Raw genomic sequence first — 27,015 nt, 5'->3', positions numbered from 1 at the left:
ATGGGTTGGGTTGCCTCACGAAGCTGAGCATGGCTCTCAGTTGGCAGCCAGCAAGGAAATGGGATCTCACTGCTACAATCACAATGAACAGAACTTTTGACCCAAATTAGAGCCCCCAGAAAGGAACGCAGCCCTACTGACACCTTAATATTAACCCAGTGAGATCCAAGTCATACTTCTGACTTCCAAAAATATAAAATAAACTTGTATTGTTTCAAGCCACTAGATTTGTTGTCATTAGTTATGGCAGCAATAGGAAAGTAGTGTATAGCTCAGGGAAAATGAACCCATTTCTGAACATATTAGGCTCTACTCTTTAAAATCAAAAGGAACCAGTTACATAGTACCATACGGTTCACAGACATGCTCTAGTAAGAGAGTTGCTGCAGAACCACATTTGCAATGCCAAAAAAGGCTATTGGTGTTGGACAAAGTCTCTGAGAGATTACTATCAAAGATATTAAATCATCTCAGACCACGGTGAAAGACAAAGGTAATTTGATCTGCAATTCCAATTTTTTTCAAATATCAGGAGTATTTATAATGGGGGGGGAGGGGGGAGAATGGACCCCTACATGAAAGTAGTGCTTTTGATAACTGTGGATTGATAACATACATAATCTCCCAAATATAGTCTGCATTCCTTCAATGCTTGTAAATGAATTGGTGTCTTATTAATCACAGTAGTATCTACATACAGGTGAAAAATTATATTTCAGATACACATGAGAAAATTATTTATGCAGACAAAGCCTGCTACACATTTGGATGCAAATGATCTCTCTGTGTTCTTACCATCAGCACTGCCCAGACCCATAAGATGAGAGCCAGTGTCATGGCTGAATACACTACTAGTATCTTGGCACATACCAGGTCAGAGGAGATCTCTCTAGGGCATCACAATTTTTGCAATTTTATCTTAAGGGTGAGTCTGATTTTTTAATAATCACAAATTTTCTCAAGGCTATTTATGTACTGCTAAAGCCACACCTGGAAAAAATATTGTAAAAGGAATGAAAAGCATGACTGTCAAAAAAAGTCACTTCAAAAAAATAAAAACTGGGGGTAGCTGTTGTTGGCATGCTTCAGTTTATTACCAACCTATGACTGGTTCAACCAGACTCCAGTGAAAGCTCTCATGGAAAACAAAAAATAAGTTTCAAAAAAAAAAAATGGACTTAATTTTCTAAATATTAAATCACAAGTAACCACTACTTGGAGAATATGCTACCATACACTTTTCTCTCAGTAGATATTTCTTCCACCAGATTCCCATAGCCAGACTTGGTATCAGACACCTTACCAATACCAATAAGGCTGATTAACTTTGCAATCAATTTCCAATATGGTTTATGATTAACAATATTCTATTATGCAATCCATTAAAAATTATCAGATGTGTCCATGTGACTAAATACTGAAACGCTCACCCAAAGCTTATCAAGGTGGCGATACTTACAACTTAATATTAAGGGTAAGTAAAATATAAAGAGAAGACAATACTTCCATTGTTTACGATGAATCCCACTTGTGACATCTGATGATAACAAATGAAAAGGTCTATATTATTAAATTGAAGTAAAAAGGCACATAAAACTAGAGAGGGGGTAGCGTTTGATGGTTTCAAGAAGGTTATATGGTATCTTTAAAAAGTAAACATAAGCCTAGCATTTAGACTCTGCCAATAATCAGTTGTGAGTCTTTAGGTAAGTAACTGGACCTCTTTGAGCTTGTGATTTCCCCCTTCATTTGTGAAATGAAGAACAGGTCTGCATTTGAGTTTGCATTCTAAATTCATGTGGACTAGCACTGTCCCTAACCATGACCTCTGAGTCCTGATTATGTTCCTCGCTTCTAACACTGAGCTAGAATCAGCCCGCCCCACTGCTCTGACCGCTCCCCTCATTTCAAGGACAACCTTGAGCAAGTGTGGCTTCCATGCAAGCCTCAGCTTCTCCCTTGCTAAAAGCTTCCTCTTCTAATTGTGAAGAAGTATTAGGGCAACCTGGAGAGAAATTTTTATATAAGCTAAGTAGCATTACTGTTTACAAAAACTAAAACAAGTAGGAACTAAAACCCAAAACTAGTGAGTTTGATTTCCTTCATCCTTTTAAAATGAAGTGTGTGAAGGAAAGAAATATAAAGCATCTCATTGCAACAAGTTCCCTTTTGGATTTGACTATTCTTCCAAAAACACAAAATAGAACACTTAATCCATAAAATAGATTTGAAGATTGGCCTCTAACCCTTGACAGCTGGCATGTAACCACAATAAAGAATGCCAAGTTTTTAAACAAAAAAAGCAAAAAACTAAATGGCTCCTGGTCTTAAAATTTGGGCAGGAAAGCCCAAAAAAGAGCAAAACAAAATTCCACGAAGATTTTTGGCAAGAGAGAATTTGAAAAGCACCTACTGGAGAAAACCTACTTGCATGAGTGGGAGTTTAGATAAAATACCCATATTGAACTGTATCGACTTAAAAAAAGAAAAAAGAAAGGTGGCAAGCATTTAAAGTCTTTACTGCAGATTGAAAATTGAAAAAGGCAAATCTGAAACTTGCCACCACATATGTGAGACACAAGGTTCCGTGAGGAGCACACCAGCATTTTCTAATTTACATACTTTATCCACCCCTGGATTTTGTGAATGTTGAATATTAATTGTGGGGGTCTTGCTTTTAATATTGTGCCAAAACTCTTTGAGAGACTTCATACTGTCATTGATCAAAAGGTCTTTTACATTTTTTTGTCATCACTCCTGAGTGCCTTTCGGTCTCTGATGTTTTCAACCAAAATTCCTTTTGAAAGCATCTCTCTCTTGTGCGTTCATAGACAAATGTCTAACCGTGGCTGGAAAGGGAGCAACTGCACAGCCATCAGTATAAATCACACTACAGATCCATTAACCATACATTTTATTAGCAGAATTGATGTCTGCCAAACCACTACCTACAAGTACAGCTGGTTCTCTATAGTCTTCATGTCTTATAATTTGATTAAGCCTTCAAAGATTATGTCAAGGAAGGAGCTAGGAGAGAATCTTCAAAACAACAGTGAGTCTTTAGTGTGCTTTTAGTACATATAATAAGACTAAACACGTTGAAAATGAAACTGCTAGGTATGCGGAAGATCCAAAAAAAATTAAAAGTTTAGAGAGAATTTTTCATAACCAAACTGCTAGCACTTCTCTGAATGCGTGAGTTTCCAGGCCAATCTGATTTCCAAGTATACTCTACCTAACTGCTCCACCTTTATCAGGTGAACAATCACTCATTCTGTGAGACTCCTAGGTGAAGCTAGATGCTCCCTGCTGTCTGCCACAAAAACACCCAGCTCGGAAAGTCTGTTTTGTAGCTGTTCATTTTTCTGGCCCTCTCTCTCAGAAGACCAGAGCTTCTTGTTCATTTCTATATATCCACAGCTTGGCCCACCCAGAAACACAAGAGATACTTAATATTTACTGCAATGACTATCAACCAGGCAAAGCATCTGCCTTATATATTACCATAGGGGGTTTCTATCTACTTCGATGGAAATGACACACCATTCTGAATATTATTGAGTTTTCAAGTCTGATTATTATTCACTGTAGGGGAGGCTTGAACCCTACTCACAGCTTTCTCCCAGTATATGATTATGTCAAGCGAACAGATTAAATATACATTATTATTTTTTGTTAAAATCCTCACAAAAACTCGACAGTGATGCTTTTATCATTCTCATCTTATGGGTGAGGTAACTAGGGCCTGGTATGGTAATTGACTTTCCCAACATCTCCCAGCAAAACAATAAATGACAGAACAAGAACTAGAACCTAGGTCTGTCAAACTTCCAATACTCATGCCTCACGACCTCTCTAACTTACGCAATAGCATAGGTACAACTCAAACTCAAAACAAAAATTAAATACCTTGAGGATGACCTTTCACTTACTGTGCTCTTATATGCTCAAATAACTATTTAATAGGGTAACCACTATTTGTTAATCATTTACCTATGTGCAAGTCTTTGCTATGTCATATAAAATAAAGAATATTCATTTTTAAATTCCATTTAAATTTAAAATCCACTGCCTTAGATTTTTCTTTCATCATTACAATCAACTTTAGTCAACTACATGTCTTTTTCCACAATTTAAGTGTACAGGCTTCAGATTGCTTTTGACCAAACTCAACCTATTTCAACACCAGTTTCCTTAAGAGTTTCCTTAGCTGGGTAAACAAGTTTATGAAACCAAAGGTTAGCTAAACAGGGAGAAGCTAGTTCTCTTTGTCTCATTTGCATGCAATAAAGAGTTTGTTTACTAACTTTCACAAGATGATCCCTAGTGGCTTTCTGTGGCAGTGAGAATATTTTTAGATAACTAGCATACATGGCTACCGAGGTGATAGAAGTCTACTGTCCATTCAACAAATTCTTACTCAGCACCTACTGCCCTAGGGGCTGGGGATACTGTGCATCACATGTAATTCCTACTTTTCTGGAGCTAATATTCTTGTGCATAACACTGGCTGACAAACAGGTAAATAAACAAAAAAGGTAACCAGACATTAAGTTCCAAGAATAAAAGACAAGGTGATACAAAAGTTGGGGGAGGGTAGAGACAGGAAGATGGTAGTGACAGGGGGCTATGCAGAGGTTACTTTAGAAAAGAAATTATAGAAGTTTCTGAGAGGGTATTGAATTTAGAGCTCAGAATGAATAAGCCAGAAAAATATCTGAAAGAAGAATTCTATATTGAAACTACAAGTGGTATGGATGGGCTTACTATACTCAAGAAACAACAGAAACACCCAAGAAGCTGGAGCTACTTTCTCTTACTGATTTCTACTTTCATTCCACTATGATAGGAGAACATATTCTGCATGATGCAATTCTTTCAGCTTTGGTGAGGCTGGCTTTTTGTTTCAGGATATGGTCTATCTTGGTATACTATCTGTGAGTGCTTGAAAAGAACATGTATTTTACTCTTGTTGTGTGGAGTATTCTATAAATCCTGATGGTTGATGATGAAATCTCCTCTCTATTTGTTCTATCAATTGTAGAGAGGGGGGTGTTGAATTCTCCAAATATAACTGTGGGTTTGTCTAGTTCTCCTTTCATCTCTCTGAGTTTTTGCATCATATTGTTTGGAGCTCTGTTGTCTCATGTACAAACATTCAGAATTGCTATGTAAACTTTGTGGAATGACCCTTTCATCATTATAAAATGTCCCTCTCTCTCTGGTTGTTTTATTTGCTCTGAAGTTTACTTTATCTGATATTAATATAACCACCTTTGCTTTCTTTTAATTGTGTTTCTATGATATAACTTTTTCCATCATTTTACATTGAACCCACCTATGTTGTTTTATTTGAAGCAAGTTTCTTGAAGACAGCATACAGTTAGGTCATGCTTTCAGTTCGCCTTGCCAGTCTCTGCCTTAAAACTGATCTCTGTACTTAGACCATTTGCATTTAATGAAATTACTGATGTGTTAGGGCTTAAGTCTACAATTTTATTTTTTATTTTGTTTTTTTTCTCTCTTCTTTATCCTGCCTTCCTATGGGTAACTTGAACATTTTGGGGAATTCTATTTTGATATGTCTATAGTATTTTTGAGTGTATCTCTTTGGTACAATATTTATTTTATTTAACCATGGGCTTATTATGTGCTAAATACTCTGTAATTACTTTATTCACATCAAGGAAACAAGAGACCACAGTCATATCATAAGGATATTTAAAAATTCACTAGTTCAGATGTGGCTGGCAGGAAAACAAAGTGTCAGAAGGGCCTCTTAGTAGCGATGACAAATGTTCCTGAAAGTTAATTTATATCTGGTAACAAGAAAAGATTCAATTTCAACCCAAAGCCAATGCATTTTCTAATTCCATGAATCTGCATTTGCTGACTTTCTGATTCTTGCCACTTTAACAAATAGAACTCATAAACATGGTAAAGGCCATTCATGGTAAGCCAATATTTGAAAATAGATGACCGTGTATAAGGAATTAATAACTCTGTGGTATTTACTTTCATTGCCAAATAATATTTGCATTAATATTACATTTTTATAGTGAAATCTAAGAACACTAAACTATTTAAATGTAAATGAGAACATTCTTATTTTATACTAAATACTTATAGGCCATTATTTGGCCAATTTAATGATTTATATCTACAATTTTAGCACCCACTGTACTGTATATAGACTCTGCTGTCCCGTGCTTGAAATCAGAATGCAGCCCTTCTGTTCAACAGCCCCGTTTCTCCCTTATTGATTACATTACGCTTCTTGTTTATTCCTGCTTTAATTATAAATTTAATATTATGAAGGATAGATGAAAGCAAAACTTAAGTTCACATCACTGTGAACAAACTGGTGCTGCCTGCTCAATCTGAAGACCGAGTATCAGGACACCGTAGTTTGGTGGCTTCTGCCATGTCACCTACATTACCTCAGGTACATACTGCTCTGGTCTCTACCAGTTCAATTTTGCCCAAAACAAATCCTGGATTGTATGACCCAGGATAGAAGTGAGGCATAACTTAGTCCCTAGTAAGAGGTAAAAGATAAAGCACACAACATCACAAAGTTAAAGAAAGATGATCTTTTCATTGGAAAATCTGAACACTTTGCTCCATGAATACATGAAAAATTACAATCTGGAAAGTAAACAGCTTTTCTCTGTGATAGGCTAAACGGTAACAAAGAAACTAATCTAATTCTGTATGCATAGTGTAATGCCCCTGCAGTTTTTCTAGATCCTTGAAAGGATCTTTAAAACACACAAAGGTTGAGGACCACTGGCTTAGTGATAGGGATAATGAAGAAAGGACAAAGATAAGGAAGTTCAGGACAAAGACAGAATCAGATATAATTCCTCATGAAGCACCTATGATGTCTCGGCTCCTTGAAGGCACAGAAGCCATCTCCTGCTAGAAATAATCCTTGGAAAAATGGAATTTCCAAGGCAGATGTGTGGCTCCCTGGCCCTGCCACCTCCATGCTGGGCCCTGTCTGTTGTCTCTGCAGCAGCTGACTGAACCAGCTGAACCAGATCAACATCAGCTGGAGCTGCTGTGCTTGCCAACGGGAAGATAGAGCACAATATTAAAAAAGGAAGAGGGAAAAAAGTACAACCACCTCCCAGAGGTGGGACAGAGCTCCTGGATTTCTCCCAGCCATATTCTCCACCGCCTGCACACCTGCAACATCACACACAACCACAACGTCTATCCCTCCAGTTCACCACAAAGGAATACCACAACCAGCAGGTGCCTTTGTCCTCTGCTTGCATAAAATATGCGGCCACTGCAACCAGCTGCTCACTGGAGATACAGTTAAGCTCCAGCCAAGCTCCTGCTGCTTGGTAACTGAGCATTTTACGTATGGTATAAAATTCAGGTATGAAAGAAAAGCACCAAGTAATTCAAATTTGCCATTTTCTTTCTCTTAGGTTATACTTTTTTCTCCTCTGGATTTACAGGAGGGTTTTTGTCAGCATTCTATGTTGGTATGCTTTGCTCATCTATCATGTCCTGTCTGATATTATCAACTTGTTCCTTCAGGGCATAACCCCAAGTCTCGTGCTTTCTAGAGTTTCTCAAACTCAAACTACTGACATTTTGAGCTGAATAGTTCTTTATCATGATGGCTTTGCTGTATACTGTAGGATGTTTGGCAGCATCCCTGACCTCTTCCAATAGCACCACCCACCATCGCTACCAGTTGTGACAATCAAAAATTCTCCAGATGTTATAAAATATGCCCAAGTGGAAGGGGGAGTTAAGGTCCTCGTATTTGGGGAACAAATGGTCCATACTACAACTGGCCTGAAATGAGCCAACTCCAACAGCCTGAGGGACATCAGGGGTTCATTTCAAAAACAGGATCATTATCTAGTTTGACAATATAGACACAAGGGAAGCCAATCTCAGTAATAAAATACTTAAGTAACTAAATATGTAAATATCAGTGTGAGCATTTTTATCATTCCACCTTACCACTTCCTGCTCCAGACCTACCCCCATAGAAGTATTTCATCTCAATCAAATTTTATTGCCATTTTGCTAACATCAAAACAGATGTCACAGACTGAGTTATGGACCTGTTTCCTAGAGAGCAGGAAGAAGTTGAGTTTTCTCTCCTGGGTGTCTTAAGAGAGTAAATAAACAATACCACCTTTGTGTAACACCATAATTTACACTCGAATAAGGAAGTAGAAAAGGTTATTTAATCAAGTAAACAAATTCACACCTGTTATCTCTCCTTTTTTTATTTCTGCCTCCCTTGAATTTCAGAAATGTGTAGTTTTAATATAATTAAGTTTCCTGATGAAAGAAATAATCCCTTCCTTCCTTCTAGCAAGCTTCACAGCCCACATGGTTCCCTAGGGCAAAATCATGCTGACCAACCGCTCCTGATTGATTTCCATATGTACCTTACTTTTCTCTACTTACTCATGGACCATGAAATATGATACTTACAATGGGAGGTAGTAGCTTTTTTGTTAAACTGTTCTGTCTCCTCACCACAAATGAAAACTGAAACATGAAAACTGAAACACATCTCTACCAAGGAAACTCCAACCCTCTTTTCACTTCTGTGGTAAGGTTGTAAAAAGACTGTCTCTTCTGTCTTAGGTTCTCTCTCCCACTCTCTCCCAGATCTTTCTTCTTGGGAGAAGTCAGATGCCGTATTGCAGCTGCTATGTGGAGAGGTCCATGTGATGAAGGACCAAGGCCTGCCAACCACAAGAGTGATCTTGAAAGGAGAGTCCCCATACCACCACAGTCAAGCCTTAGATGAGACTGTACCCTGGTTGACAGTTCAAATGCAATTTCATCAGAAACCTTGAGCCCAAGGTACCACATTAAGCCATTCTCAGATTACTGACCCACAGAAACTATGCAATACAAAATGTTTACTCTTGTAAGCTGATAATTATGGAGGTAATTTGTTATACAGCGGTAGATAACTAATATTCCTTCCCAGCTGGAGATCTCTACAGCCAAATTAAGATTTAGTCACCTGTCACTTAAATCACTCATTTCCAAAGAGCCTTCTGTTTCCACAGGACCCCTTCACTCCCGCTCTCCTCATTGAGTTCCTGGTGCAGAAGAAATAAGTCATCACCATGACTTAGCTATATGGAAGGTTTTTCACACTAAAGCAACCAAAATACAATGGAAGTAAGAGTATGGCTCAAATTTTTCATGTTTTCAACAGTTGTCCCAGAGGAGCTCTGTAAAAGAGTTTCAGGATCAAAAATATTTTGACGAGCTCTTCTTGGGGAATACTAAGGTTTTTCAGCATATCAAAAGCCTTGAGAATCCTGCAAAGGAGCTCTGCTTAACTTTAGTACACTCTCCACATGCACAACTATTTCCTATTAACATCCTACTGAACTAGTGAGAGTGGCATATTTTGGAGAACAGAGGTCCAGAGCAGCAGTTCTCACAGTGCAGCTTGAAAAGTAAGTGAAAACCTAATTCATGTAGGTCTTGGGTCTTATTTTATAGTGTATTTCCCAATGCAGATCGAAACCTATTCTAAAAGCACAAAAATCAAATTTTAAATGAAGTGATACTGATTATCATTTACCAATCTACTGCTAGAGGGCATGCCAGGGGGCGCCATAAGTCCACTTTCAGTTCAGATTTCAAGCTTAGGGAGATATCAGCACTCCATGTGGCCATGTATAAATTTGTTCAATCCTTTCTTTCTTTGTTCTGTCAATCAAAATCCTTGGAAACATATAGTGCAGTAGTTAAGATGATGGGCCTTGCAGTAACTTTAAACTTGATTTCTGGCTTCATCACTTACTATACATGTCAATTAACCTTGCTGAGCTTCCCCATCTCTATCTGTAAAATAAGAATAAGACCTACCACATTGGATTACATGAGACAATGTATGTTAATTTGACATGATGTCTGTCACAGAGTAGGCACTCAATAAATGTCACCTATTTGGCACTGTTAATGTCACCCAACTCGTCGAATATTGAATTAACCTATTTAAGTTCCTAACAGAATCCCGACACCTCAACATGTTTCGATCACATCATTCACAACAGCACAGATTTCGTGTCCTTGCTATGCCTTTGCACTGACAGGCTGAAGAATCTGATGCTTTAACTTTGCTTTCATGTGGCAGCTCTTGGTTCTTCATATACCTGTTCAGGCCATACCTGCCTTGACTTTCTCTAAGTCCAAACTGCAGACAGTGCCATAATAACCGCCTCAATTTTAGAAGTTTCAGTCTTTCACAAAACATAAGCTATGCTATTTTGCTTCCAATACCACCCCCCAGTATTTTACTATAGTCTAACAGACAGATTAACCTGCAAAGCCTAAAGAGCCTTTTGTCCTTTTCTAGTTCGAAGATAAAATATAGGTAGATAGCCAGGCTAACAAGGTTGAATTATTCCTTTCATAAAATTTGGGAATCAGAGCTACAAAACCGTAGTAACAATGCCACACTTAGCACTGCGTGGCCAGTTAGAACCCATAGAAACGGAATTGGTGTGTGGGCGCACGCACATAGAGTAAAGGATGAAAGATTAGGCAGCTATCAAATGCAGCATCTGCCAGCCCCATCCTAACACTAGCAGAAGGCAGTGGTTATGTAAAAGTATTATTTTCAAGATGCTCACAAGAATCTCTAAAGTTGACTAACGGCTGCCTGAAAATGAAATGTCATTCTGGAATGCAAGCCATGATGTAATGTGGTCTCAAGTGAATAACAGTGGGAAAGGGAAATTTCGCCCTAGACCAGGGGTCTCCAACCCCATGGCTGAGAACAGTCCATGGCCTTTCAGGAACCAGGCCGCACAGCAGGAGGTGACTGGCAAGGGATGCTTCATCTGTATTTGCAGCCGCTCCCCAGAGCTAGCATCACCACCTCAGCTCCACCTCAGATCATCAGGCATTAGATTCTCATAGGAGCACCCATCACTAGTGCCAAAAAAGTTGGGGACCCCTGCCCTAGACTCTACATGGTAAATCTAGAGCAAGGTTGAGACACTGGATGCTGCTTGGCCTTTAAGCGACCTTAATAAGTTATTTAAGCCTTCAACATTTCCTCATTTGTAAAATGGGGGTCATGATCTGGATCTTCTAAGTTATGAGAGCTAAATGATGCTCTGCCATCAATGGCACTGCAGGGCAGTGGATCTGAGATGGGGCCTCCAGCTCCATTAGAGTCCTTGTATTAATCCTAAGTAGCAATGAGCTCAAAGCACTAACATTCATGGACTTCAACATGTTTTGAGCATTTATTCTACAAAAACACATGTGTCATGCTTTTAGCCTCATAACAACCCCTAAAAAGGTCCTGTTGTTATTGCCACATCAGAAGAGATAACCGCTGGCCTGAGAGGTTCAACAAGTTTATTCGAAGTAGCTAGGAAATGGTGGAGCTAGGATTCAAATCCAAGTAGTCTGACCACAGGGCCTAAGGGCCTAGCCATTGTACCACACTGTCTCCCTGAGGAAGCATTTAATAATATTTGTGAAAGGGAGGATGAATTGACAAATACAATTATCTGGTGTTTTCATCCTCCGGTACTTTTTTCCCCCCAAAGGAAGAAAACATTGATTTGTTCTCCTTACAGATTACAAAGAATAGCAACAGCTTACTAAAAACCAAGCACATTTGTTTATACTGATTTTAAGACAATTATTTCCTAAACCAAATTTTTACTACCCTGAGGGTAGGTACTTATTTAAACACTGCCACATAATGAAATGACTGTTCGAAAAGCAACAGCTGATCACTACAGGCAATTTTTTTTTTTTTTTTTTTTTTTTTGGTAAATACAAAAATCCTATCAGCTAAAAGAGTGTAGCATGACAAATCACAAATCAGAGAAAGAGTCTTTGACATGAGGATTTAAAGCTCAAGAATTTCAATGTACTTAATAACATTAAATCTGAGGCAGATGGCGGAATGCCTTAAGAAATCCCAAATTGTTAAGGGTATCCCGGATGGAAATTACTTAGCTAGGATTGTATTTCTTCTCTCTGGATCAGAAAATGGCTGGCACCACCTGGTGGTTCTTTTTGCGTCCAAAATCTAAGTCTCCATGAGCCAACTAAGATCTGAAAGATAGCCTTGCTGTCAAAGAAACTGACCTGATATAAGAAAGCAGGCAATCCTTAATTTATAATTTGTTCATGTAATTCTAACTAAAGTATTGAACAAATTTAATTTTCATCTATATGGAGACATTCTCATCTCTAGAGCATTCTCTTAAATATAGAAGTTACATCAAAATATATGAGTTTAAAATCCCCAAGACACACACCCAGCACAGTTTGAATACTCCTGAACTTACCCCACAATGGGGAACCACCTACATCATTCATTCATTCAGACTGAGGATGGAAAGATGATTTCATATAAGTTAAATGTACTTTTGATGATGCAAATACATTGCGTACTGAGCACTTCACCATTTTACAGCTGAGGACACTGAGGCTCAGTCTGAATTTGGAACTTGCCCCAGAGCTAGTAAGAAAAGTACATAGCAGACCTAGAATTTAAATGCAGTGTTATCTGTTCCCATAGTCCTTACTGCTATGCCCTATATGCTTTACCTTGATGACCATGATGCTCACTAACCCTAACATATTTGCATAAAAATGGAAGAGTTCTAAGGAGTGTTTAAACCCCATTAATAAATGGCAGTTATGCCAAAATTCTCCTTTGCTGGCAAACCTAATAAGTCAAAGTGCAGTTGTACTGGACACATAAAAGGTGCTCAAACGTTTGCTGATTTATTAGTTTAAAGGGTCAATTGACTTTGGGTAGCTCTGAAGTACTAAATGTTCTTCCCTTGTAGAAGCACAAAAGAGAGAACAAGAGGATAAGAAATATCCAAAGGTAATGGCCAGCCTCAACAAAGAGAAAAAAGTCAAAAGAAATCCACTTTCCTTAATCACGTGTCTCTGGGTTACTAAAAGTGTGGTGAATATGAGAACTGCATGTTATCCTGAATGAAATTTCAAGTTAAAGAAAACCAAATAGGAAACATATGGGAGAGTTAAAGAGGTCGGCCAAGCGAAGTGAAGTGATCTAGAATGTTTTATACCCTGCGTTGGTTTTGGACACTCTTAATTAAGATGCTCAGATTGACGTCCTATAGACTGAGAATCCACTTCAGCACTTGTGTACATTCACTACTCGCCCCATGGACCCATCATTGCTTACCTCACCATAACGCAACACTTACAGAGAGCTGGCAGACAATCTTTAATTAAAATGAATCGAAAATAACTTGAGGCACAGTTTACACAAAGAAAATGACTGCTTTTTTGGTAGGGTTAACAAACTTATGTTGTATCTACTTTTCTTTTTTGTGTGTTTTCCTTCTAAGCTGAGAGTATTTACTGAAGGCAAGAAATTGATCTTAAATTTATTAAGAGAGGGAAAATTCTGTGGGGGGCAAGGGGAATGGGGCGTGGAAGAATGGCAGCAGCGTAGCTTAGTGGTTAAAAGCTTGGATGCTGAACCCAGATAGTCCTGAGTTGGAGCCCTGCCACCTGCAAACTGAAAGCTCTTGGTTGAGTTACTTAACTTTTCTTAGCTTCAGGTTCCCCAGCTTCAAACAGAGAAGACTTCCTGCTATGGTAGACATCAGAGCAGCTCACCAAAGATTTCTGTGCCCCTGCTTTTGGGGACATGCAAGGGTAACACTTCCCAGCCTCCGCTTTGATAGGTGGGTGGGGCTGTGTGATTAGTTCTGGCCAATAAGTTGTATGCAGAAGTGAGGTGTGTCACGTCCAGTCCAAACACAGAACTGCAGATTCAAGACTAACCAAAGCTTCCTTTTTCCTTTTGCATGGCAATCATTAATGTTGGGAGGTGGCCTCCCTATCAACATTAGTGACTATGATGAGCAGGCCTCCCTCCCTACTCAGTAACATATTTGATGCATATATATCCTGAGCTAAAAAACAAACCCCTTTTTTTTATAACACTGGAATTTGGGGAGTGTTTGATCTGTGTATTGTCACTGCAGACAATACAGACTGACAAACTACTTCATAAGCTGGCTATAAGGAATAAATGAAATAATGCTGTTAAGATGTTTGTAAGTATTCAATAAATGTATTTTCTCTTTTTTTTCTTTCTTTTCCATTTTTTTTTTTTCGGTAAGCATTTCTCCTAGACTGGTATAACATGGCTAGTACCCCAGGCATACACTGAAGGTATATTTTTTTTCTTCAATCTTAATAGAGATGAATTTAACCAAACTAAAACATAAATCGATAAACGTTTTCTCCTTTCCAGGTTCCATGGATGATTTGATGTTGATATTTGGGAACTATAAAATTTAACCCAAGGAAACCAGCTCTGCCTCCCAGGATTCAACTTCAAACTAGAGAATGTCTCTGCAATGCAGATGAATAAATTAGTTTATCAATTTGGTACAAAGCATGACTATACACCTAAAATTAATTATCAGTTATGCTCTATTATGGTTGAGGACCATACCAAGTTTTTCCACTAAAAAGGTGATATTAGAAGTGAAGCAAAATATCATCAGCCAAACTCATTAGGCTACCTTGTTTCTTTGTAAAAATAATGCTAATTTAAATTAACTACTGGGGGAATGCTCTAAGATTTTGAACCAGTGTTTCATCGTGCTCTCAATTACAATAAATGTAGTCCCTTCCTACTTCCAATATGCAATGCAGATGACCAACTAGCCCCATGTTGCCTGAGACTTACCAGTTTTAGCACTAAAAGTCCTGCAAACCTGGGAAACCACTCAGTCTCAGGCAAACCAGACAGTCTAAGACTATTTCAGTTTTAAGAAAGTCTGCATCCCAGGAGTGCTGTCAACTCAGGACAAACCAAGATGGTTGGTCAACTCTATTGCAAAGACAGCATTCAAGCATAAAATAAGCAAGACACACCTTTCTTGAGTGTAAGATACAATTGGAGATGTGGGGAGCGGGGGGAATAACATTACATCATCTCAAAGAATTTTACATTAAAACTAATATATGTAATAGAATATTATATAAACTCTGGGTGAACTTTAGAAAAAAAACTCAAGTAGTCAAAGTAATGTTAAGCTTTTTAACCTCTGTTTTTACAGGGGCACACAGTGGAGAAGATTGATAAGCAAGACTATAGAAAAAAGGCCACAGACACAGAAAAACCTAGGGTACAATGGTCACCTCTCCCTAACTTGCTACATGACCTCAGACCAGTCATTTAATCTCTCTAGGCCTCAATTATGTTTCCTCTATTTTAAAACACTCCTCATTAGAAGGCATGGACTTTGCTTTGGTCACTACTGTCTGTCAGAGACCTCTGCAGTGTTTTACTAAATGAGCGGCTAAATCTTTAAGCCAGGGATAAAATTAATACCCATGTGAGGACAGATGACACTATCGAAGATCATATATGTGGAAGTGCTTTGCAGATAATAAAGGCTGTAGGAAAGTGATTTCTATTATTTCTGCAATGCTTTTTATCATCTTATTTTCTCCCATTCAGCGACTTATGGATATTGTGCTGTTGCATTATTTGGATTTTGATGAGTAATAGTGATAGAGTGTGAACTTACAAACTAAAGTCAAAGAAAATCTGTTAGACTAAATTATACATACAGTAAATCTCTCCTTATCCTAGAGTTCGCTTTCCACAGTGTCTGTTACCCACAGTCACGGTCCAAAAACATTAAAAGAAAATTTTCAGAAATAAGCAATTCATGTTTTAAATTGCATGCTGTTCTGAGTAGTGTGATGAAATCTCAAGACATCGTGCTCCATTCTGCCCAAGATTTTAATCACCCCTTTGCCCAGCATCTCTATGTTCTTACGAACTCCTTCCATTAGTCTCTTCATAGCTGGCTAGGTTATCAAATCAACTGTCACATATCACAGCTCTTGTGTTCAAGTAACTCTTACTCTACTTCACAATGGCCCAAAGTACAAGATCAGTGATGACTGGGACGTGCCGAAGAGAAGCCATAAGTACTTCCCCTGAAGTAAAAAGGTGAGTGCAATACAGGAAGATATTTTGAGAGAGACTACATTCATATAAATTATTACACTATGTTGTCATAATTGTACTATTTTATTATTGTTCTTAATCCTTTACTGTGTCTAATTTATAAGTTAAATTTTATCATAGGTATGTATGTATGGGAAAAAAACATAGTATATTAGGATTCTGAAGTTTCAGGCTTCCACTGGGGGATCTTGGAATGTATCCCCTATCGATAAAGTGGGACTACTATATTAACTTAAGTGGCCCCATGTATTCGGAAACATTTTCTAAAATATATTATATTGGTAGAAATCAAATATTTATACTCAGCAATATCAAATAACATTTAATCAAAAAAGTCTGAAGAGTCCACGGCCATGCCACTCTGAACAAGCCTGATCTCATCTGATCTCAGAAGCTGAGCAGGGTCAGGCCTGGTTAGTACTTGGATGGGAGACCACCTAGGAAGACCAGGTGCTATTGGCATAAGAAATAAATTAAAAGATAACGAAATAAGGGATTGTAAGCTGACAAGGTCCTTGCAATCTGTGACGTCAACCAAGGGTTGCCCCAACTAAAAAAATAAATTAAATAAATTAAATAAATAAATAAATAGTCTGAAGACATATGCAACATAAGGAGGAAGAGACCAAACAATATGACCTATGAGAGGAGGAGGAACAGGGGAATAATTTGAGAAAAGCGTGGATGAAGACTGAGGGGGACCAAAGTTTTACCACCCCAAATATGCCTTTTGGAATATTAATGTTTTTAAGCTATTTATTTTTCAGAAACAAAGACTCAGGAAAAATTTTTGACCTCCCCACTAACTGCTGAAAAGAATTTAGTTAGATAGAAGACTTGCTCTAGGAAAGAAGGTATCACCATAGGTAATTATAGTTTAATATGAACTAGTGTTGTGACAGACAGGGAGGAACCGAGCAAGGCCCATTAGATCAATGTTTTCTCTGTACCCCATTGTTAAAGATGGCCCAACAAACATTTATTCACCAATCATTTGCTTTTCTATCTCCATGTGAACTGCCTTCCTGACCTTTGAAGTCCCAAACCACTTTTCCTTAGCTCCAGGATGGCATATAAACTTCAACTATCCAATGTATTGCCAGATCTCATATTCTTATGGCATCCATGTATAAGTAATTGGCAAAGCACTACAAAATATTTGTGGTACATCCATAATAAATTTTGGACATTTTCTCCCGTTTATGTCTCATATCAATTTGATTATTAACCCAGCCAGCAGAACATAGAAAGATAGTAGAAAATTTACTTTTTGACCCTCACAAGGCCAAAAGCTGAGATGATATGGGAAAGTTTTTTTAAGTAGAGATGCAAGAGAATAAAGTAAGTCAGGGCGGGAGGGCTCAAGAGCCCTTGGGCCCAAGGCAAGCCTGGCTATTCCTCTACCTGGTGGGATTAGGACCGGACTAAACACCAAGTGTTCATGGATCAATACTACCTACATCTGCCCTCCTTTTTGTCCCTAGCCTAAGGAAGAAATCCTGGCTAGGATTATTCTTCTGGTGGCTTCCATGAGGTGATAGAGCATCTAGTACTAGGAGCAGCATGATATCCAGGATAGGCAGCCCGGCTTTAGCCAGTATCAGATTTGGACCTTCCCAGAAAGGGAAGAGGAGGATAGTGAGCAAATTTTACTTTATTCCCCAACATTGTGTTTAGAATAGTGGATCAAATGTGAAGCTCTAACTAACAGGTACAAATAAACACTAGACATGTGTATATGCACATATCCATCACTATAAAAATAAGTTAGAAGTCATGTTTGACGCCCATGTTTTAAGTAATTGGCAAAGCACTAGAAAATATTTGTGGTTGCTACTCCGAGACACACCACCAGCACCGTTTTTTGATTCATAACTCAAGATTCAAAAGAGAATCTTTTGAGATTTATTACAATCTCTAGATAGCTCAACCTAACATAGATGCCAAAAATGGCTCAATGGAAACTGTAAACATTACCTCGCTCGTGTGATATAGTTTCACAAGTGCAAGCTTAATGCATTGATAAGTGAGTTCCTGGCAAGGTCAAGATCTTAGCTCATTTTCTATGTATACCATGAGCTGATAAAATTTTTAACACATGTTCCATCCCTCAAATACCTCAATATCAAAAGTATAAATCACACACCATATTTTTCTCAGCTGCTGGGAAGTTCTGATATATCAAACCCTTATTCATGTCTCTGCTCTGCCTACGTTTGTCCTGCCCCAACAACTGATTATAAAAGAAACATAGGATGAATTTCTTGATCAATAAATAAACCTCGATAGACAAGAAAACAAAAGCAGTTTCTATCTACACAAGACCATATTTTATTAAATTGTATTAAAATGCTTTGATTGATGCATTCTGTACCCAACAAACACTAAAAAGGAAACCTTCCCGGGAAAAAAAATGGTCTTCTTTTTTCAGAGAATCCTCTGAAATGCCCCTGACAAAAATAGTTAGATTATGTGAAAATATATTTTTTAAGCAGTCAAAAACAAAGAAACATAAACAAATACAACACATTTTCTCTTTTCATTCAAACATTTTGCCAACCTAGTAAACTTAGTGCTTTGTACGTACAAAACACCTCATTTTTTAATGAATAAATGAGTGCATCTATCTCTCCACTCTCAAAAAGTTCAGGAATTCCTAAGCCAGCAGTTCCACAATCACAATTTCCATATAATTTAAAGAGCCCACCAGATAAATACAACTGGTTTGAAAGGCCAGATTTAGAAGAACTGCCCTTTTGCAAAATGTGTAACTTTCAAATATATTCATAGAAAAACTCAAAGCTAGTCTTACCAACAATACTCCAGGGAGTCCTGCTTGAGGGAATTTGCATAAAACATCCTACCTGTGGATGCTTGGTGGAGTGGGTTTTACAAATGAGGCATCCACTTAAAAACAAAGCTAGGCTCTGCCAACTAAATGGGTTGCTGTGTTACTGGGTTTTTCTGGTCTCACCATGATCCACAGGTCTCACATACCTCCTGGGACCACACTACTGAGAAAAGGGAAAATAATCCATACAAAGCCCACAACCAAGGGAAAAATGTGGCACCTCAGAAGAAGGAACAGCATCCTCTGATCAGGGGCTGGAAACTCAAAATATCTACAGGGATCAGAAAGGTAACATAAATGCGTACATCTGCTGGGATGCGTACATCTGCTGGGATGCGTACATCTGCTGGGAATTACCCAAGAGAGGACAGTGCTGTCTGCAGCTAGAGATGAAAAGGAGTCCCTATGACTTTGATTAAATTTAGTTTTAAATCCTAGCTCTAGAAATCATACCCCTCCCTCAGTCTTTATACCCTTAGGAGACCGAATCTTTTCCCCAGATAAGGAGCAACCCAACCCCTAAGGCAGCAGAAGACAGTCCCTGGACCTCACTAATGGTCACACTTTCAGACCTCTGGCAGGCTAAAGATAACATCTTGACTAAGTTACGTTTCAGCTCCTGAACCCTAAGGTAGAATGACCCCATGGCTAGTTTCTCATGAGATCAGACAGAGGGATGCTGGAAAAGACCTCAGAACTGTCCTCAACACCTGAAGAAATAATTTATTACTCTTACCTCACCTCTGACCAATCAGCTCCTAGCACAAATTCAAACCTCCTAACCTACAGTGTCTTTTGATTTTGTCCTATTTAATCTGAAACCTACACACCATCAGGGAGTTGGGTTTTGAGCATTAGCTTCCTGCCTACATACTGGCCAATTCAGTATTAAACTATTTTTTCTTTCTATATTGCAAATGTCTGCTCATGCATTTTTTTGGTCGAGTGGACGCAGACAGGCAGACTCAAGAAAAAAAATCAGAGTCCTAGTAACAGAGGGTATGCCAGATCTGAAAGATAAAAATTAATAGTTAAACTCAGCTGATCAAGCAAAACCTGCCCAAATCTGTGGGGGTGTGAGTTCACAGCCTCTAAAATGAAAACATAACAGTGAGGTTGTGATAGGCTGCAAGGTGCCCACCCAATACTCATTCTTTGATTAATACTTGTGGGTAGAAGACTAATTTCATGGAAGGCAACATGTTCAGTTAAAAGACTACACGTCCTACTCTCCCTTGCAGTGAGGGATAACCAATGAGGTGTCGGTACAGCTGCTGGATGGAACTTCCAGAAAAGTTCCTTAAAAGAGAACAGACAACTGTCATTTAAGCTTAACCCCTTTCTTGTTTCTTCCTGCCTTAAACTTGATCCAGGAGCTTCATGTGAGGTAAGGACAACAGCATGACCTAGAGATGGCAGAACACAGAGAAAAACTGGTGACACAATCATGCACCTTACATTCTGGGCCACATTCCCTGGACTTAGCATTTCCTGAAAGAAAAGTCAATCTTGTTTAGGTTACTATTTTAGAATTGTTGCATTATCATTCCAATATAATTCCTAACTGACACAGAAGCATAGGTGCTTCTAAGATCAATCAGAATATTGATATACATGTGAAGCACTGAGGGCACAGACTTCCAACCTAGAGGCTTTAGAATCTTAGATAAAGATGTGACCACTGGGTCTGCCACATTCTAGGGAGCTAGCGCGCCTTGGGCAAGCTTCTTAACCTGGCTGGCCTCTGCTTTCTCACTGGGGCTTCTGGTAGTACCTACCTTCCAGGAGAAACACAAAGATTGCACTGAATTATTTACCATCCTAGCCAGCATATAAAATGCACTTAATAAAATATGCTAATAGGAGTAGGAACCCACGTGAGTCCACAAGATGGAAAATGGCCTATGAAATGTCTGCTTTGAGATCTGCAGGCAAGACATTAAGCACTGAAGAAATGCGAGGAATGCAATAAATAAATGAAGTCAGAAGGAGACAGAGACACATGTAAACTTATATGAACCAAACCTGGATAGCCATTAACCCCACTGGGTACATGAGTTTGGGTAAGGAAAAGAAGAACAATGTTAAATCATGCATATGTAGAGTAAAACTGCTTCATTCATTCACTCCTATAAATCCACTCACTCATTCTTTCACTCACTCATATAACAGTCACTGGAAGCTTCTCATGAGCCAAGCACCCATGGCTCAGCACTGAAGACTTGATGGTGAGCGTACACTCACACACACGCACACACGCACACACACACACACACACACACACACACACACACACACACACACGCCCTTTGCTTCTCCAGAGCTTACTGTCTGTCTGTAGTGCAGTACAAGAGAACTTCCTGGGATTACAGAAATTTCTTAGATCTTCATTGTCTTTTACGGTAGCCACATGTGGCTAAAGGCACTTGAAATATGGCTATTGTGACTGAGAGATTGAGAGGTTTTATAATTGTATTTCATTGTCTTTAATTGACATTTCAATTTAAATAGTCACATGTGGTTACTGGCTACCACACTGGACAGTGCAGGTCTAGGCAGAGTATGTAGGAAGTAGCCCTCAGGCTGAGGAGAAGAAAAGGAAAAGCAAGGAGAATGGACGGCCCCAAAAGAATGGAATGCAGGTCTTACCTCAACAACCCCTATATACTCATAACTTTCTGTACCTATTAAATACCTCATGTGTTCAGCTTTTCCATTCCTATCTCTCCCAACCTCGTAACGTGCCCTCTCAGGTAGAAGTTAAAAATAAACAGCAGATGGTAACAAACACGACTTGTCCTCCTATTCAGTAAAGTGTCTACCAGAGCACTGAGTCAATGGACTCAGGTGCCCAATCCAATTTCTTCCAAACTGCATGCTGCCTGATGCTGTTGCCTTCCCATATATCCTGGCAAGAATGACAAGGTCACTTTCACATGAGGTGACACATATGCCGCAATGCTATAGAAAACAAGGAGTCCAAGAAAACACAAACAAGACTTTGCTCCTCTCCATTCTGATATATTTTGGATGAATAAGTGAAGCTGCCGATGTGCTAAACCTTCATGTCAATAGCACTTTTTCAAGAGATCAACTTGTCCTGACTATATTGATGCCTGCGGCAAAGAACAGGGAGCTGATGGGCTCAACCCCCTCAGCAAAGCTGGAATAGTTCTCTGCACTGCAGTCAGCAGCCTAAAAGAACAGCACCTTCTCTTTCCAGGAGAGTTTCAGGGCATGCTCGAGTTTATAGGATGTCTAATGGAAGGGGAACTTGAATCGCTCACAGGGCCAGACTTTCTTTTCTTGAAACCGAGTGACATATTAGAAATTGTCAACTAATCTACCAAAAACATAGAAATCACATGAAAACCAATATAACCTGACTGCCCTATTCACTTGACAAGAATTGGTAAGCCCAAACAGAGGTAATGGGGCTTAGCAGGGCTCATGGCCACTGAGCATGCGCATACACACACACACATACACACATGCATACACACACACACACACACACACACACACACACACGAGGTACACCTGGCAGAAAGGCAGCTCTTAATTCTCATTGGGAGTTGGCCTTTGTTCATAGGGTCACTTGCTAAAGTCATGGTCAGCATCATTCAGAACAGAAAATAGAGCTAGTATTTATGAGGACTGGCAAGCAGCTTCCTGGAGAAAGGAAACCCGAGAATACTGCACACAATCTAATACTGTTTTAGATTTTATGAACCATCAAAATACAAAATGATGCCAAGTAATCTCTGATTTCAGATATGTCTTATTTTTCATCCTTAACAACTTAGAAATTGATGAAATTGTGTAATTATCACCCTAAGATTGTTTGTAAATCAGAACATTTTCATCGCTATTCTCTAATTTACACCTGTTAATCTTTGCATGACTCCAGCTAGAGCGAATATCACTACCACCAATTCCTACAGGGGAAAACACAGAGGAGGGTTCTGCCTGGTCACCCGGTCCAGAGCAGAGTGGCCTTGACTTCTCAGCAGGGTCATCTGACCTATCATACTGCATTAAGTTGGTTGGCAAGGCTGTGGTTTTAGCTCTTTTGTCCAGTATTTCCCTCAAGAAAGAAGCTGGGGCGGAGGAGCATAGGCCACCCCAAAATATGCTTCTTTGACAGGATTATCTTGAATTGGTTATTTTTAAGAAAGTTGACACACAAGAAGCTCCCAAAACCAAAGAGATGTTATCTTTTTGTGAGAGACATTTACATTTTATAAAGAAAAACTCTGTAAGATTATCTTCCTCTCTACACCAGGAAGAGGGGAGTGACTAAAACTCAAAACAGTCTCAATAAGTGGAGAAGGCTGGACTTAAATTTGCATAACCTTGTATAGTGTGTTTTTCCTGGTCACCTCCCATAACTGGCCTTCCCCACCACACCCATTATCTTTTGTCTTTAGCTAGAGATGGTATTTAAGGTGATTGCTTGGGCCACCTCAGGGAGTTACTCAGTTTTCCTGGGCATCATCCATGTATATGGAAGTATTAAACTTGTTTGTCTTTCTCCTGTTAATCTTTTATTGGGGTAGGAGGGTCCTCAGCCAAGAACCTGTAAGGGTAGAGAGAAAATTATTCTTCTTCCCCTACAAACCTAAAAAGCCATAAACTTGATGCTGCCTGTCATGAAACCTGAAAACTGCTATGCACTAGGAATCTAGGTAGGTGGTGCTATAGTCTGCCACCGACATACATGGGACAGATATCGGAGTCCTGCTTTATTTGTATTGAATTCTTTTCAGAAGGAAACACTGAAAACAACCTGTAGCCATTTCAAAGGAGATAAAAAGGGAAGGAGGGAGGGAACAAATTAGCCTAACTACACACATTTTGGTGATTAAATAAAGATTGATGAAAACCTAGTGTTTTCAACAGTGTTAATTCTAAAATGGTAATAACAAGTACAATGTTTTAATAAACGGGATCATTACCACTAAACAAAAACTCATGACCAACAGAAGCTTCCAGATGATGTCAGAAAGAACTCATAGCTCCATGCTGACATAAGACGTGATGATGTAATTTATGGAGCTAAGTAAGCAGTGTGATTAGGAAAAATGCCCTGCCTCACGTCTATAACACGAGCCAGTTGTTATGGAGACAATACATCAATGGGCCTCTGGTGCAGTCAACCAATTTTTAATCTTGTAGGTTTGTGACTCTGCTTAGCTGAGTAATGCTATTAATACATTTGAAAAACTGAACCCAGATTTTCAAAGTTCTAATAAGAGGTAACTAAATCATTGCCTTTTTGAGCAAGAATCAAAAATTCATTTACCTTTAACTCAACTGTACTCTCATCTCTTCATAGGCTATAATTATGATTATCTCTCTTTTGAGAAGAGGAAAGGGGGAGAATGACAACATTGTGGCCCTAAACCTTTTTAAAACCACCACGGGCTGCTCTTTTCATCTCTGCAAGAAACTCATCTGTGATGACATGGAAAGAAACTATTTTCAAGAATTATTTTATGCAAATATATAACCTCCAATTGCATCTAAAGTGAAATAGTAATAAATCAAATCCTATTTTCTCATTGACTTGTATTATTATTTCACAGTTAATTCATCTTTACTTCTAAATAAGCTAACATCGAGTTTCCCTGCATCTACCAAAAATGCAATTGGAGGCGTCAAACTTACAGAGCAAGAAATTCCTATCATGGGCAGGAAAGGGTGAAACGAAGGGAACAATCATATGTTGAATGCCTGCTATGTGCCAGCTGTTGTGCTATGTGCTTTAAATATGTGATTTTATTTAGTCCTTATACCAGAATTATAGCCAAGATGAACTGACAGCCATCTTTACAAATGGAGACAAACAGTGGAGTGGGGAGGAGCTGGAAGTCACAGAAGTGGGCAGTGGGAGTGCCGGTATACCTGGCTCTGCAGCCCCCGTGCTTTCCCCTCCCTCCACTCTAACTCAATAGAGGGAGAAGTCCTATGGGGAGGTCACAGGGATCTCTGGGTACATTTCTAACAGTAGCTGTGGGGATTTACCATGGTGATGGCATCCTCAGCCAGGTGCCCCGGGGAAGGGCCCTCTAGAATTGTTAGGAGCTTGTCCTCCCTAAGGCAGCTAGTGCCACTAAAGGGAACACTCAGGGGAGAAAAGCAGGATGTATGTGTGGTAGACCAACCGTGAGCAATTTTCTCTCTTCTTCCATTAATGTCAGCTACTTTGAGAAGGGGACTGTCCTTCATAGATTTAAACTGAGTTTAACATGACAAATACACTGTTCAAGGAATTTCAGAGTAACAAACAATAATCATTACTTTCCCTTCACTTTCTCATTACTTCCAAAATAGCATACGGAATTCAAATCAGAGGGGCACAGATTGTCCTTTAATGAAGGTCCTTATCTCAGCAGCATTTCCAAGAGGGTGAGTCAGCCACAGCACTGTGACTATGGGACCAGCGTCACCCTCAGATTTAAGAGTGACAGAAAGAAAGCTCTCCTTACTCTAGTTTTTTGGCTGTGGGGGAGGCAGGGAACCTGCCTATATACTCTTTATGTTGCTCCTGGTTTTCAAAGATTTCTCCAATGTGCTATATTCCTTATCAGAGGTCACAAAGTGGAAACTTGGGGGCTAAACACAGCCCTTGTAAGTATTTTGTTTGCCAACACAATGGGTTTTTGTTTTTGTTTTTGTTTTTTAAGTTGAGTTAGCAGTGTCTCAGACTAGGTGTGGACTCACTTGTCCCGCCACCACCCCACCAATTCTGACCAATTCTGACTAAGCCAGGCCAGTGTTACTCTTATGGTACCTCCCTGGACCCTAAACACTGTATCTGCAAACCTAGTTTTGTATATTAAGAGAAAAAAAAAATGACAAAACAACTCACCTCCATGAAAATCCTCACTAGAAGGAGAATCACCTGCCAATCAGAAACATCCCTTTTGGACATTAGATGGAGAATAAATTACTGGCTATGATGTGAAGTCAAAGAGGTTCTGAAGTTTATCTGTTACCGCGGCTAATACTACCTAACATAATCAATCTGATGGAAACATTCTCTCACTACAGACAGAACAAAACCCAGCTTTCCTTGCATGGCATTCAAGGTCTCTCCTTATCTATAAAGCCCCAACTACTCTCCAAGCTAATTTCCCACCAAGAAGCCAGCAACAGACAAATACTTTCTACGAGTACCAGCCATCACCATTCCCCTCAATTCTTGAAATCTTTGCTCTTAGAATCTCTTCTATCAGAAAGCCTCAAATCCCTTCATATTTGACAAAATTTAATCAGCCTTCAAGCATCAGTTTAAAAAAAAAAAAAAAGAATCAGTTCAATTACCACCTCCTCTGAGAAACCTGTGTGGAGCTGGCTGCTATTTCCTCTGGCTCCCAGAGTAAACAGAACAGACTAGGTTCACTCCTTTACTACAGGAGTACCATTTATGACATTATATACTGAATTACTTCTGTGTTTCCACACCTACTAGGTGCTTCTGGAGGAAAGGCTAAGAGCTCTTCAACTTCACATTATCAATCCTTAACACACTAGGTGGCATGACTAGGGAATTCATAAATGTTACATGAGTAAATCGATAGATGCATAAAAGAATAGGGCACATGCCAGCTACATTAGGTAGTACACGCAGGTGCGGCTATTTGGCCTCACAAGCCAAAAGCAAGGCCACTTCCTTAGTACAATTCCTTGGCAGATTGATTTCCTTTGTCTACAGCTCAGTCTGAGATTTGCAAATCTGGATCACTGAACACAAGAGAGCCAAATGAGAATATTAGTAAATCCAGGCAAATTCACTCCTCTGCTAGATCAGGAGCTCAAAGTCTCCGATCCATCTATCAAACTGGATGAAATAGATGTAAAATCAAAAATAATGTAAATGCTCCCATTGTTAATTATACCTCGATAAAGCTGGGGAAAAATGCCCCCGAAAAATCTGTTACATAAAATATGACATAGACATAAGTGAAATATACTATAAAAATGGCTATAGTCCCTGTTTTCCCATCCCAATTCCAGCTCCACCTCTTGTCACTCAGATCACAGCTAAAATAGCATTTCCTCAGAGATCAGGTCCCCTCTGCTGGATGCTCAGAGAGCAACTTCTTTCAGAGTTGGTATGATTTGGTATGATTATTTG

General features: G+C 39.1%; 1 protein-coding gene and 1 pseudogene across 14 annotated transcripts in view; one reads left to right on the top strand and one right to left on the bottom strand.

Moving 5' to 3' along the window:
* Nucleotides 1–27,015, bottom strand: part of MAGI1 (membrane associated guanylate kinase, WW and PDZ domain containing 1) — a 554,323-nt gene that overhangs the window by 388,898 nt on the left and 138,410 nt on the right. The window lies entirely within an intron of this gene.
* Nucleotides 16,365–16,483, top strand: LOC112484365 (annotated as a pseudogene).

This window comes from Pteropus alecto, unplaced genomic scaffold, assembly GCF_000325575.1.
Source record: "Pteropus alecto unplaced genomic scaffold, ASM32557v1 scaffold75, whole genome shotgun sequence".
NCBI lineage: Eukaryota > Metazoa > Chordata > Mammalia > Chiroptera > Pteropodidae > Pteropus > Pteropus alecto.
Note: the sequence above shows the minus strand (reverse complement) of the source record. Positions and strands in the feature narration are given on the sequence as shown.